The 16,232-nt window shown below is 38.0% G+C and overlaps 1 pseudogene; it reads right to left on the minus strand.

Moving 5' to 3' along the window:
- Positions 1-6,020: 6,020 nt before the first annotated feature.
- On the minus strand, positions 6,021-8,451 carry LOC118907501 (olfactory receptor 7G2-like; annotated as a pseudogene).
- Between the last annotated feature and the right edge of the window lie 7,781 nt (positions 8,452-16,232).

The raw sequence follows: 16,232 nt of genomic DNA on the forward strand, positions 1-16,232 counted from the left end.
AAGAATTGGAAGCAACCTAAATGTCCATCAATAGATGAATGGATAAAGAAGATGTGGTATACATACACAATGGAATACTACTCAGCCATAAGAAAAGGGCAAATCCTACCATTTGCAGCAACATGGACGGAGCTGGAGGGAATTATGCTCAGTGAAACAAGCCAAGCAGAGAAAGAGAAATACCAAATGATTTCACTCATCTGTGGAGTATAAGAACAAAGAAAAACTGAAGGAGCAAAACAGCAGCAGAATCACAGAACTCAAGAATGGACTAACAGGAACCAAAGGGAAAGGGACTGGGGAGGATGGGTGGGTAGCGAGGGATAAGGGGGTGGAGAAGAAGGGGGGTATTTAGATTAGCATGCATGGGGGGGTAGGAGAAAAGGGAGGGCTGTACAACACAGAGAAGACAAGTAGTGATTCTACAACATTTTGCTATGCTGATGCACAGTGACTGTAAAGGGGTTTATAGGGGGGACCTGGTATAGGGGAGAGACTAGTAAACATAATATTCATCATGTAAGTGTAGATTAATGATAACAAAAAAAAAAGCAGTTCCTGTGTGGTGACCTCCAATGAGTTCTACACAATGGTATAAAGGGCATATAAAAGTGTAGGCAAAGGGTCTGTTTGTGTTTATACAGAGGATCAAAGCCTAATTTGGCTACCCCGAAAATGAACCAAGATATGTTATGAAAAATAACTTCCAACATCAGCACTCTCTGGAAGACTCATGCCAGAAGATGATCATCAAAAAACCCCAACAAAGATCCACGCACTGCTACAGCTGTAGATGCACTCATCCCACCAGTTCCTGGACTTGCCATGGGAATGAGGAAGGAGATATCTTAGCTGGCCTGTGCATACAGTAAAACAACAGATTTGACTGGATCTATACTGTTCGAACTCAACCAAGAATTAAGAAAGTGCAAATTGTAGCGCTATAAACGCTTACAACTACAGACTATCTACTGTTAAAAGAACATATGGGATGTGAACAGTCCCCAGGTATGGGTTGTTTTAATTTGTCTGATTTCTCTCAGACTCTTCAAGCTCAGCTGGACAATATCCACCATATCATAGATAAGTTTTCACAAATGCCTAAGGTGCCTAACTGGTTTTCTTAGTTTCACTGGAGATGGCTGGTAATTACAGGTATGCTTTGGTTATGTAACTATACTCCTGTTATGTTAATGTGGGTGCGCAATTTAATTAGTAGTTTAAAACCTATACATGCTGAAGTTACTGTACAAGAAGTTATGTCAAAGAAATAATCAATCTTCCCATGTTTTTGTCCGCCTGCTACTTCTATAGCTTTTCTTCTTGCTTCCTAATTACAACCATTAAATAGAATTCGTGCTTCATATCGAATTTGCCGAGTATCATAATTCTTCCAAGTGGTAAAGATACCTCAAGACAAATGCTGGGCATAGAAGCTACAGGGCATAAATATGCAAAGAAGTAAAAAGCTAACCTTTTCAAACAATAAGGCTTCTATCTCACTTACCAACTTTACATTTCCCTGTATGACCCCAGAAGATGACTGCTTAGCCAAAGACGGGTAAGATTCCTCAAGGGAGGAACAACCTAAGACAGGCACAGTCACAGGGGGGTCATCAGGTGAGAAATTGGGGATCAACAGAGGTGAGGCTTAGAACCTCACCTCCCCTGTTCTGAGAGAAATCTTCTGCATACGTGGATGTTTTACTGCCCTTGTCTAGCTTGGATTAACACATAGTCTACAGGCACACACCTGATCATCTACATTTGCTCTCTTACAACACTAAACTATGTTTTCTACCTTTATCTTGTATCTACCTACCACTTCAACATTTTATTAAAAATAATAATAATAAAGAGAGAAATGTGGTATCCACATATAAATCAAGTATAAAAATCAAATGAGTATTCATATTTGAACTGACTGTTTATAGTTCATAATGCATGAGCAAAACCGAAAGTTTCTGTGATGGCTGCCCTTGTACTGTTCACCATGTAACTTATTCACTATGTAAGAATTTGTTCTCCATGTAAGAACTTGTTCATTATGCTTCAGAAGATGGGAGACTGATGAAAATTAGGCTTGGGGTGGATTAATGATTGTGCATTGAGCATTGACTCCCCTATACAGAATTTTATTGTTGTTAACAACCATTTGATCAATAAAAACGAGAGATGCCCTCACAAAAAAAAAGTACACACTTCCAATTGTAAAGTAAATAAGTAACCGGGATGTAATGTATAGCATAAGAAATATAGTCAATATATTGTAACAAGTTGGTATGGTGATAGCTGGTACCTAGAATTATCATGCATATAAATGTTGAATCACTGTGTTGTACACCTGAAACTAATGTAATACTGTGTGTCAACTACCCTTCAATAAAAAATAATTATCTACAAAAAAAAAAAATCAAACGAATAATCATAAAAAAAAAGAATAGACCCATCTATCAACAAGAAAGAAAGAGAGAACTTGGATATAAATGCATGCATATATGGTCAATTAATATACGATAAAGGAGCCATGAATATACAGTGGTGAAAAGATAGCCTTTCAATAATTGTTGTTGGGAAAACAGCTACATGTAAGAGAATGTAATCAGATTACTGCCTAACTCCATACACAAACGTCAACTTAAAATGGATCAAAGACCTGAATGCAGGATATTAAACCATAAAACTCTTAGAAGAAAGCAAAGGAAAACATGTCTTGATCAAAAGTATAGAGCAATATTTTTCCAGACACATTTCCTCAGGCAAGAGAAACAAAATACAAAGTGAACAAGTAGGAATATATCAAACTAAAAAGCTTCTGCACAGCAAAGGACACCATCAACAGAACAAAAGGTAAAGTACAATATGGGAGAATACATTCATAAATGATTTCCATAAGGAAAACATGGTATATATACGCAATTGAATTTTATTCCACCATGAATAAAGAATGAAATCCTGCTGTATGCAACAACATAGATGGTTCTGGAGGGTATTACGCTAAGTGAAACAAGCCAGGCGGAGAAAGACAAATACCATATGATTTCACTTATTTCTGGAATCTAAAACCAAAACAAAAAAATTGTAGTGGATTCATTGCAGTTGACACAGAGAAGAGACTGGTGGTTACCGTGGGGGAGTGGTTGGGGTGAGTGGAAAGAGAGAGTGAAGGGGATAAACAGCACTGAAATTCTCAATCATAATATAAGTTGTTCCCAGGGATTGTAGTATACCATCGATTATGCAACATCTTTTTATGTTGACAGATAGTAACTGTACTAGTTGGGGTGAGGATTTAGTGTTTGGGGTAACAGTTGATGCACTGTGTTTTCTACTTGAAACCAATATAAATTGTGTATCCACTATACTTCAATAAAAAATATATATAATAAACTGAATCAGTGTTAATAAGTCAACTAAGTCAAGGATTGAGAAATAAATAATGAATTTTTAAAAAGTAGAGAAACGTGATGACTCTTTAAGAATATATGGGTGGAACAAATTATTGCTACTGCAGGAAGATAAGTGAACAGCCTCCTCCTCTACCATCTTGTTGGTGTCACTCTCTGAGCACACCCTGGTATGTACTCTGTAATCAGTATGGGCTAAGCATGAACAGATATTTCACTATCATTGTAGGATTCCACAACCATTGTTTCCCAATTTCATAATAGTTGCATCCACATATAGCTTACAGGCTAAAGATAAAAATTATGGGTCTTGTAGTCAATAATGTTGCAGTAAATATCACATTATCATAAAAGTGGTTAACCTGTGGTACAATATAGTATTGGGATTCAAACTAAAACTGGAAATGGGACTCGTTTGTTACAACAATAAATTTAGTTTAAGCTGACTGATGCGATACAATAATTGAGAAATACGATATTGATACAGGATAACTATAAGGCCTCCTGTTCTGAAGACAACATCCAGAAAATTACCAATGCATAGATGAGCAATATACTTATTACTGATTGAGATTTTGGTGAATGGATGGATATTGCAATAAAAATGTTTCAGACATAAAACAAATCTGGACTTCTAACTCACACCAAACATAAAAATTAATTTCACATAGCTTTATGACTCATGTAAAAGGCAAACATATCTGTCCTTTAGAATGCATTAAGTAGGGATTTCAGCATGAAGGCCTATTGGGAAAAATCATCAGGGAAAATACTGACAAATTAACTATTTCAAAATTCAGCATAATTATGCATCACAAATACTGGAGATAAAGCCCATGAAAAATGAGTCACTCAGCTAAGGAAAAGATTTTCTATGCATAAACTCAAAAAAGATGGCTATATCAATTGAATAAAGACCTCTTTATGTATAGGAAAATGATAAAGCATCTCCATGTAAATATGACAGATACTATATATGACAGACACTATATATGACAGACATGGATTTCAATGAAAATATGACAGATCATGGATTTCACACAAGGGGGAAAATAAATGGCTCATATATGTGAAAATGCTTCCCATCATAATAAGAGAAATGTAAGTGAATTAAATATTTCACAGCCCTTCATCAGACGAATGAAAATGTTTTTGTGATGATGTAGAATAACAGGAACATACAATGTGTGGGTAAACTGGTCCAACTGCTCCGGAAATCTCCTGGGAACTACAAAAAGGAGGAAGGACACTCCCAATCGTCAATAATCCCACCCCAGCTATAAAACATTCTCTGGTTTATTTCAGGAGATATGGAAAAGAATATTCAAAGAGCTTTATTCATAGTAGGAGAAAGTATTTCCCAAAAATTTAATCAGCATCAGAAACCCTATATCTTTTTATCATAACCATATGTAATATAGAGAGGACTGAAAATAAACAAATAGTTGCTAAACCCAATAACACGTATGAATCTCAGAGGTACAATGAAGAGAATAACAACCAAGAAGTGATATTCATTCATTGAGTTGAAACTTTAACAAGGTCATAAAGAAGCAAATCTTCTCAATAGATTCTACACATGTACATGCAAAAGCAATAAAAAGATGCATAAAGCTAAATACATGACTTTTTTGTAAGGCAAAACATACAATATGAAAATTAAGTATTGGCTGCCTCAAAATGATTTCTCTGCATAGTTACACTGCTCGCACCTTCTCTCTGTGTCTTCTCCATATCAGTCTGTATTTTAGGAATACACATGATTATATTCACTGTCCATCCCTCCAGATAATCCAGCTGAAGCTGCCTCACTGAAAATTTTCTTTTTCTAAATAAGTACCATGGACTCTAGTATCATACAAATTCATATTTATATGATATCACAGTAAGGAGAATTAGGATGTGATGATCTATCTTGAAGACCAGCATTCACTCATGACATATACATCTTCTGTTGATGTTATGCAAAGGTACAGCATCAACTTAAAAAGAGGAGGACAGTCAGTTTTTGTCTCTGGCCATTATGTCCAAGAATGACACCTGTATTTGCTTCCCACTGATGAGTCTCAAATATCGCACTATCATCTCAAACCACTCAGATAATCTAATTGTATCCATTTCATATTGAATGAAAATTAAGATAGTGGAGGTTAACGTAGACTTGGAAGGTTATGTTTTACAAATGACTAGTCTCAGTACTAAATTGGGGTTTGAAAGGTTAGCTCCCTTGCCCCACTGCACGCCTAAATCTGGGATGCAACCGGCATGGTCGTAACCACAGATCAGACAAAAGCTCGTCTCTAGAAATGACTTCAGCTTGCCTTCAATCCCTTCCCTATCCTATCCACTTTCAACAATTTTCCTCATTTGAGAGCAATCTACAAAAAAAAATCACTAAACAAGAACTCCTGACTCAGCTTTGGTTGTATGGGTCCAGAGCAAAGAAAGTGAATTTAGAAAACTGAGGTCATTCTCAGTTATCCTGGAGCTGAACAAAAGGTATCATCACAACTCAAGCCATTGCTGAGATGCACGTGGTCATGGAGTGATCTGGTAATGTTAGAGCCTCATGGTGGTGGAAGAAACAGGCATCTGGCCCACCAAGGAATCCAGTCACTTTGGCTCATACAGGAAAAACAAGCCCAAAGCAAGTGACCCCATTAAAGTCAGAGGTATCCTACTGATTATTTTCCTCAAGGCCCCCTTCATGTCCCTGTTCCTCAGGCTGTAGATGAAGGGGTTCATCATCTGGGCAACCACGATGTACATCATTGAGGCCACTGCAGCCTTCCTGGAAGAGCCAGTAACTGCAGAGCTAATGTACACCCCAAAACCTGTCCCATAGAACAAGGAGACAACTGAGAGGTGAGACCCACAGGTGGAAAAGGCTTTCCGCTTATCCTCCACTGAGGGCATTCTCAAAATGAAAGAGAGAATTTGAATGTAAGAGAACATGATCCCAGATACAGGAACACCCCCAAATAGGCTGCTTACAAAATGTATCAGGAAGTTATTGATGAGGGTATCAGAGCAGGCCAGCTTGATGACCTGAGCAAGTTCACAGAAGAAGTGGGGGACTTCCAGGTCCCTGCAGAAGGACAGCCACAGCACCATCAGACTGTGGAACAGGGCATCCCCAGTGCTAAGGAGCACAGAGAGCAGAATCAGCAGGACACAGGGTCAGGGGGTCATGATGACCGTGTACCTCAGTGGATGGCAGATGGCCACATAGCTGTCATAGGCCATTGCTGCAGGGAGACAGTTTTCAAAACCAAAAAAAATAAAACAAAGCTAAACTGTGCAATGCAGCCAGTGTAGCTAATGTGCGGATTCTCTCTGTTAATATTCACTAGCATCTGGGGGGCTGTCGTTGTGCTTATACATATGTCAGTAAAAGACAGGATGCAGAGGAAGAAGTACATGGGGGTGTGGAGGTGGGGGTCAGAGCTGACAGCCAGGGTGATGAGCAGGTTCCCCAGGACGGTGACCAGGTACGTGGACAGGAAAAGCCCGACGAGGAATGGATGCATTTCTGGATCGTCTGTCAATCCCACGAGGAGGAATTCTGGAACGTCTGTGTGATTCATGTTCTTGATGAATCAGATGTGAAAGAAGTAGTGAGGAAATGGAAATAGTTCCTTGCCTAACAGCAGCAATGTCCACTGGGAACTTGATAGAAATGAAAATTTCCTGTGCATAAACTCAGGTGTGAGGACCAGAAAAGTATGTTTCAACAAGCCATCCAGATGAATTTCAAACATGCTAATGTTTGAGAATCATTGCTTAAATCTAAACAAACCTCTATGTATATTGTGAACCCAGATGAATATTCAGATCTGTCCCTCTGCTAATTTCTCCCTCCATCACCATCTCTCACTCTATTTCTTTCCTGTCTTCCCATTACTGACCCAAAATTTTAGAGACCACCAAATCCATTTTACACATTGTGCCAAATGCTGAGACTGACCCCAAGAATGAGACATGGCATTTCCTTTAGAAATATCCCATGCCTTCAAACAAACAGAAGGACAAAAATAATGTTATAACATCTGCATCTAGAACAATGGTCCCCAATACTTGGAAATCCTCAAAATCATGTGTAGTACTGGTCACATTACAGATGCATTAGCACATGCTATGATCCCATTTACCCATGAGGAGACTTGGGTAAGTTGAGGCTAGTTCATGGACAGGAAGTATGGTCAGTGCACGGCAAGGACTGGGTCTCAGTCTAGACCACATGTCTGCTGAGTCGACTCTCTTGAGCAGTCTCTCTTAATGCCCCTGATGAAATAGAAACAGCCTTTATAATCATACAGATTTCACAATTTCATTTAACATTTTTAACATTTTAATTCTGAGCAATGTCCAAACTCTTTTCCAGCTCCTGCAAGGTATGTCTACCTCTACCCATGAAGTAGCATGTAGCAGGTCCAGGAATCCATCCAAGTATATGCTCAGCTCCTGGCAAAGAGAAGAAATGCTGCCTATCAACCTGAAACTTGTAAAACGCCCTGGATGAAACAGTCCTCATCTGCCTTAGTGGTTCATTCTACAAGAAGCAGAGCAATATATCGGTGAGATTGTCTGTCTCATACTAAGAGGATTTGTTTCTCCTAAGGTGACAGTGTCATATCATTAAGAAAAACAGTTAAATCTGAGAAAGAATGAATTGTATTGGCATATAGGAAAACCACAATCTGTAGGTCCTTGAAGGTCAAAACAAGATAAAGCAGAAATATCTGCTATTTACAAGCCAATCGAGTGACCTACAGGATGGTCTCTGTGAAGCAGTGGTCCTCGCTCTCCTGGGGAGCCTGCTGTGGCCACAACAGCCCTTATCATTTGGAGGATTACTTGAACTCAAACAGTGATTTCAGTCCAGACCAGCACTTGCTTTGTGAACTGGGAACATTGTCTCTGCAGAGGCCTCATGTCCTCACTTGTGTAACAGGAATCCTCACCAGACCTTATGGGGATGTTGCAATGATGAGCGACGAATAGAAACACATCCAGCATGGCAGTCAGCACAGGGCACCCGCATCCTGACATTTCCTATCGTGGTTCTCCTTTTCTGCCATGAACAGCAGCTCCTGGCGTGTTTCACTCATCAGAAGAAGGCAATGGACTCAGCAAGAGGAAGAAAATAATCAAGAAGAACATCCCAACTGTGACAACAGCAAATTTCAGGGAAGAGATTACAAGCAGAAAGTCCAGCTGGGAACCTTAATCATGCAAAAAGGGAATTAAGGAAACATTGGTGGTATCATTATTCATCTGGAAGGGACAGAAGATGAACTGCACAGCAGTTTAGATGAGTCAAGTAATAAAAATAAATAGACACAGGGTTGAACACAAATAATGAAAACCTATTGGAGGAAAACATGTATGATGAAAGTCTATACATGAGATATTTTTCACATTTTTTAATCCTACATAGATGTGCTTATTTTTGTTATGAATTATTCAAGAGAAACGAAAGTACAAAGATACCAATAAAGAGCTTGGTACCCACCAGTCAACATTATCAAAGTCAGATACATCATAAAAATTTAATTTTATTACACATTTAATAGATATACTTAAAGAGCCTGTATCATGTATTTACACAATCGTAATTATTTTCCTCCCCTGAGGAACCACAACTCTAACTGGATATACGGGTCTCATCTGCACTTTTTACTACATTTAATATTATGATGCCACAAAAATTGCACAGTTTTGAATTTTAAGAGCTATTTGTGAACATGACCCCACTGAACGTGTCTCATACAGTTGGCTCCTTGTGTAAATATTTTTTTATTAATGTCGATATTCAGTTCAGCTCCATTAATTTAAAAACCAGACAGAAATCAACTATATTTAGATTGTAAACAAAAGAAAACTTAAAAAATTTAGAAAACGAGGAAGTGACTTACTATATACATACATCACAATTTGTTTCTCCATTCCCTACTTGACAAGAATTACAGTAACTGCCTTTTATTCTTATGTATATTTATGACATAGGTACAGTCAAAAGCCATGCATGATGGAAGCCATATGTTCAAAATAATATGCCTCCAGGAAAGGAAGAGGGGAAAGAGAGGGGAATCCAATAGGGGCGCCTTCTGCAGGCATATTGTTGTGTTATTTTATATAAAAACCTGAAGGTGATACAACAGAATATCAGCATTCGTGCACTGGAATGATGTGAGGGGTGGGCATATGGTTTTTTAAAAATCACACTCTCTCTTTTGATGCTGCCGTCCTAATGTATGAGGAATAAAATAAAAAGTAAAATAAAATAAACAACACTTCCTCTGCTGCTCTTATTTAAAGTACATGGTAATTTTACAGAGACCAGGTGGACCAGCAGACAGCCTGCCAATTCTCGATGGGAATAAGACAACAGCTGTTCTACACACTCAAAGTATCAAGAACCAGGAAAGGGAATCAACGGTAAATATCAGCAAAGATTTTCCATGCTCCCACCACAAGGACTGAAGTAAATATCAGAAAAAATAACCGTCATCCTGTCTGAGAAGGGGCAGCTTTTGCCTCTGGAGGTGGTGCACCCTAGAGGTGGGGTTAGGAGGCCCGGAGAATGAAAGCCAGGGAGCACCGGTGCCATGCGGGCTATGAAATCCCATATATGGGGTGTCCGGTGTGCTGATAGGCAGTGAGGCCAGAGCTCCACGGCCGACTGGGTTCTGATCATTTTAAGCATGAACTCACCTCGCTGCTTCCACAGGAAATAATTTTGCTAAAACACGTCCTCTTATTCGCAGTGCATTAACTCAGGGACTTGGATTACCTGGTTCGCTTCACGGAGGAGTGATGCTCGATGCAGCCCCTGGGTAAGGAAGATGGAGGTCTGTCCTCAGGAAGGGCAGACAGCCTGACCGAGGCCCCTGGATCGTGATCAAGGAGGACACCCATGGGAGGGGCCTCAGGTGTGTGGATCCTGAATCGGCGGGGCTGTCAGGTGAGGTGGCCACAGACGGAGTGTGCAGTCTATATCCTCGGGGGCTCAATACCCTGAGGGCTCAGTATCCCAAGATCCTCATTAGCCAGGCCTATAGTGTCATTCTGATCCCAGAGCAGTGCAAACCCTTACAGACCAAGTCTATAGACAGTAGGAATTCTGGATGGCTGTGCTTCTACTATCCACTTCTCCCCACCTGTGTGTGTTTACCTGACTCCACTTGCCTTGCATCTATACACACACACTATTCTCTAATGAATTTAGTTACAAACACAGGCATCTTTGTTTCTCTAGGCGCCAAGAGCAGGCTGCCCCCAAGAGGTGCCATTGTGACATGCAGATTTTCTCGGACTTGCAGGCAGCCAAGGCACAAAAGATTCAGACAGAAACTTGACACCCCCCTCAATTCAATAAAAAGATTTTTCTGGATATTATTTATTATAATTGATATACAATCTTATATTGTACAACATAGTGATTCAATACTTATGTACATTTTTAATGCTCACCCCAAGTAGTGCACAAAAATTTAGATTGAGGACCTGCCCCAGGAGGAGGGCCAACCCCACAGGGAACAACAGGATAATGTGAGCAAGGGGTGGGGGAGAGGGAGGGGTGTGGCTAGCCTGTCACAGTTCCTCTCTGGGTCCCAGCTTTTCTGTGTTGCCAAGCAAACATTTGTTTATCAGACATGTACTCTTTCTTATGCCTGTGAATTGCCTCCCTTCTCCTCTGACCTCTCAGACCCCTACCCCAACCTTCTTAGTTGAGGTTGACATGCAGACCTCATGGACCCTGCCTGTCTTCAGAATTTATATCTATGGATTCCTCATACATATGTAATTAATTTTGGTTTTTTCTCCTATTATTCTGCCTCATATTAATATGATTCTTCAACCAGCTAGAAGAATATCAAGGGGTGTAGGAAATTTCTTCTTCCTCCACAGTATTTCAGAAAAGTCTCCATGGGGATCTATATCAACTTCATTGTTGACTTGCAGGCTGAATTTGAAGAAGCCTAATTCCAATTTTAGGTGTGGAAACATAGATAATGTATGTGGGAAGAAAGCATATAATTATAAATACAGTAACGATGTTTAAAAATTTTTTTTCCTGGTAAGAGTCACTCAGGAAAATAAAAAATATGTTATTTTAAAGTAAGTTTTTTTCTTTTTTAAAATGATTTTTATTAAGGTATTATTGATATAGACTCTTATGAAGGTTTCACATGAAAAAACAATGTGGTTACTACATTTTCCCATATTATCAACTCACCACCCATACCCCAATGCAGTCCCTGCCCATCAGTGTAGTAAGATGCCACAGATTCACTATTTGCCTACTCTGTGCTACAGCTTACCCCGTGATCCCCCACACCATGTGTACTAAACATAACACCCCTCAATCCCCTTCTCCCTTGCTCCCCACTTGCCCTCCCATGCCCCTCCTCTTTGGTAACCACTAGCTCCTTCTTTGATTCTCTGAGTCTGCTGCTGTTTTGTTCCTTCAGTTTTGCTTCATTGTTATACTCCACAAATGAGGGAAGTCATTTGGCACTTGTCTTTCTCCACCTGACTTATTTCACTGAGCATAATGTCCTCCAGCTCCATCCATGTTGTTGCAAATGGTAGGATTTGTTTCTTTCTTATGGCTGAATAGTATTCCATTGCGTATAACTTTTTCTTTATCCATTCATCTACCCAATGACACTTAGGTTGCTTCCATATCTTGGCTATTGTAAAAAGTGCTGCAATAAAGACAGGGGTGTATATGTCTTTTTCAAACTGAGAAGTTGTAGTCTTAACAACTACCATGATCATGAACAACAAGGAAAGACTGAGAAACTTTCCCAGACCAGAGAAGACTTAATGATGCAGTGTGGTGTCCTAAGTTGATTCTGGAATAGAATCATGTGAAAAGTGGTGAAATCCAAATTAAGTCTATAGCTTACTGAACAGTCATGTACCAATAACTTAATCAGTTTTGACATATGTACCATTGTTATTTAAGATGTTACGTTAGGAGAAACTGGATCCCATCTCTACTATCTTTGCAACTTTATTTAAAATCAAAAATAAAATCCTTAAAAAATCTCTTCTAATGCAAGACTGCTACTGGTTCATTTATAAAGTATCAAAATGAAAAAGACCATTATCAGTGTTGGTGAGGCTGAGGAGTAATTAGAACTCTCATACACTTTGAACATGTGGTTAAGTTGACTTATCATTTTTGGAAAATTGTTTAGCAATATCCACTAAAGTTGAATTGGACCTCCATATCTTCTATGACCCTGCTATTTCAGACCTAGTTAAACTAGATTTTTTTCAGCAGAAAAGGATATATTTACATATGTAATTAATTTTTTCCCCTATTATTCTGTCTTATGTCAATATGATTCTTAAACCAGGTACAAGAAACCGAAGGGGTGTAGGAAATTGCTTCCTACTCAGTATTTCAGAAAAAGTCTCCATGGGGATCTAAACCAACTTCTCTGTTGGCTTGACACTGGATCTCTGGAAGCCCAATTCCAATTTTAGGTGTGAAAAAGTAGATTATATATGTGGGTAGAAATCATATAATTATAAATACAGTTAAGACACTTTAAACAATGTTTCCTGGAAAGAGTCACTCAACAAAATAAAAAATGTACTGTTATCTTACATTACGTTTTCATAAAGAAATAAAATAACATGTATATTTGAAGTCTCTCCATGCTTCCACTTTATTCTCTACACTCTTGATAATTTTTTCCTCTCCAGAGAGAACCACTACATTGATGTTAATATGCACTACTCTGTTGTCACAGAAGTGGGATTACAGTGATGGGATGGACTATTAATTAAAAGGCACAAGGTAATAAAAATGAATTTTATTCTTTCCTCTCATCAAAAGCAAAACCAAATTGCAGATGGGTTCATGCCTCAAATATAAAAGCCAATACTACAAATTCTTCAGATTCAAGGAAGTAGCGATTTCATAAAAAAGACATCTTGAGCACAAGGCATTATGGAAAATATTGACAAAGTCAACTATATCAAAACTAAGCACTTGTGTTCATTCATAAAACTCTATAAAGGATATGCAAAAGCAAGCCACACATCTAAAGAATCAGCAATGCATATGGATAGGAAGAATCAATATTGTTAAAATGACCATCCTGCCAGAAGCAATTTACAGATTCAATACAATCCCTATCAAAATTCCAACAGCACTTTCAATGAACTAGAACAAATAGTTCTAAAATTCATATGAAACCGAAAGAGACTCCAAATAGCCAAAGAAATAACAATCTGGTACTGGCACAAGAACAGGCCAGTAGATCAATGGACAGAATAGAGAGCCCAGGTATAAACCCACAATATATGGCCAATTAATATATGATAAAGAAATCATGAATATAAAATGGTTAAGACAGTTTCTTCAATAACTTGTATTGGAAAAACTGGATTATTGCCTAACTCCATACACAAAAGTAATCTGAAATGGATCAAAGACCTGTATGTAAACCCTCTAACCATAAAACTCTTAGAAGAAAACATAGGCAGAAATTTTTTGAACGTAAGTATGAGCAATTTTTTCTTGGACTCACCCCTTTGGGCAAGGGAATTAAAATGGAAAATGAGCAAGTTTGGCTACATCAAATTAAAAAGGTTTTGTATGGCAAAGGACACTATCAGCAGAACAAAAAAGCAACCTGCAATATGGGAGAATATATTCTTTAACAATTTATCTGATAAGGGTTAACATCCAACATATATAAATAACTCATACAACTCAACACCAAAAAATACCAAATAAAACAATTATTAAATGGGAGGTAGACCTGAACAGACATTTCTCCAAAGAAGAAACACAAATGACACATGAAAAGATGCTCCTCATCACTAATCACTAGGGAAACGCAAATCAAAACTACCATGATGTGTCACCTCACACAAGTCATAATGGCCGCTATCCAAAAACAAGGAATTAGAAGTGTTGGTGATGATCGGAGAAATAGGAACACCAATTACATGTCTTTACGAAGCACAATTTGTTTCCCAAGTGTGATTTTAAAGCATGCCTCTAACAAGGTCGTCAGGTAGATACGTGTGAGGAATTCTAACAAGGATGTGAAAGCACATTATGGAAAAATCTATAACATTTTACTGAAAGATACTAAAGAAGATCTAAATTAAGGGAAAGAATATTCTAGTTCAGGAGCTGATATGCCAAATATGATAGGGATGTCTATCTTCCTCAAATAGCTTTGTAAATTTAAGGCAAATCTGGGATTTTATTGCATTTGAGAGCTGACTTTGAAATTTATATGAAAGGGCAATGGAGACAGAATATTGGACTTGATGAGAACAAAGTGGAGTTCCTGCTTTACAAGGTATACTATGGAACACCTTACACAGTTAATTACACAGGTAAAAAATAATAACTGAAGTGGCATTTTTCTGGAACGGAAAGAAAAATAGTACAAATTACCAAGATTTTACTGAGGACAGTGAAGGCAAAGCAGGGAAAGGATGGTCCCATTCAGAAAATATTGCTGAAATTATTCTTATATTTAAAAGGAAAAATGAAACTATAGTCTATATTACATCATACTCAAACTGTTTCAAACTACCAAAACTTAAAAGTCAAGACAAAATGATAAATGCCTAGAAAACAGTGCAAGAAACTATCAACAAGAGGTAATAATTTCTTAAGTAGGATAAAACAATCACTGTAAAAAGAGAGAAGAGTTATAAATTTAACTACTTTAAAGCTAAAACGATAATGGATTAATACTCCCCCAAACATAATGACCTCCTACAACTCAACAACACGCAAAAACCATGACTAATGCACCATGGCTCGGATACACTTTCTCCAGTAATGATAAAGGAAAGGCCACAAGTACATGAAGAGATGCTCAGCATTACTAATCATTAAGCAAGTGCAAATCAAATCCACATGTGATGCACCCTGATATGCAGTAGGGTGATTGTAGTTTTTTTTTTTTAAATAAAAAAAAAAAAAAAAACAGAAAAAGTGTCAGCAATGATGGGGAGATGCTGAAACCCTTTAGCAGTCTTCTTGGAATGTAAAATAGTGCAGTTGCTGTTGAAAATAGTATGGCATTTCCTGAAAAAAAATCACATGTAGAATTATCATATGATCATATGATCTACTAATTCTACTTCTAGATATATTCCCAAAAGAAATGAAAGCGGGGACTTGAACAGATGTTTGTACACCCATGCGCATGGCAGCATTATTCACAGTGGCTTCAAAGTAAATACATTCAGAACCTTGTGAATGTCCTGAGTAACTTCCTGGTGCACATATATGTTACTCCAAAAGCATGAAACAAAAGGAAAAGCAGATACATTGGTGTTCATAAAAATTTTAAACTTTTTTGAAAAAATTGGGGACCCTGATCCATTGCTGGTGTGAATGGAAAAATGGTACAGCCACTATGGAAAACAATTTGTGGTTTTCTCAGAAAGCTAAAACGAAGTTATCAGATGACTCAGTAATTTTATTCATAGGTATTTATTCTAAAGAACTGAGATAGGGACTCAAACAGATATTTGTGGATCAACACTCAATGCAGCATTAGTCAGAACTGCCAGTACATGGAAATAACTCATGTTCATATGTTTGGACCATAAAGAAAATGCACTCCAACTATACAATGGAATATTATTCAGCAATGAAAAGGAATGGAGTTCTGATCTATGTCTCAGTATGGAAGAACCTTAAAAACTGAAATAAGCTAGACATCAAAAGATATATATTGTATGATATGTCAAAAGGAATAAAAGAAAACCTAAGTTTGAGTCAGGAGGCTAGAAGGGGGAGCACTACCACTTCACCTCAATTAC

This window comes from Manis pentadactyla, chromosome 12, assembly GCF_030020395.1.
Source record: "Manis pentadactyla isolate mManPen7 chromosome 12, mManPen7.hap1, whole genome shotgun sequence".
NCBI classification, from domain to species: Eukaryota; Metazoa; Chordata; class Mammalia; order Pholidota; family Manidae; genus Manis; species Manis pentadactyla.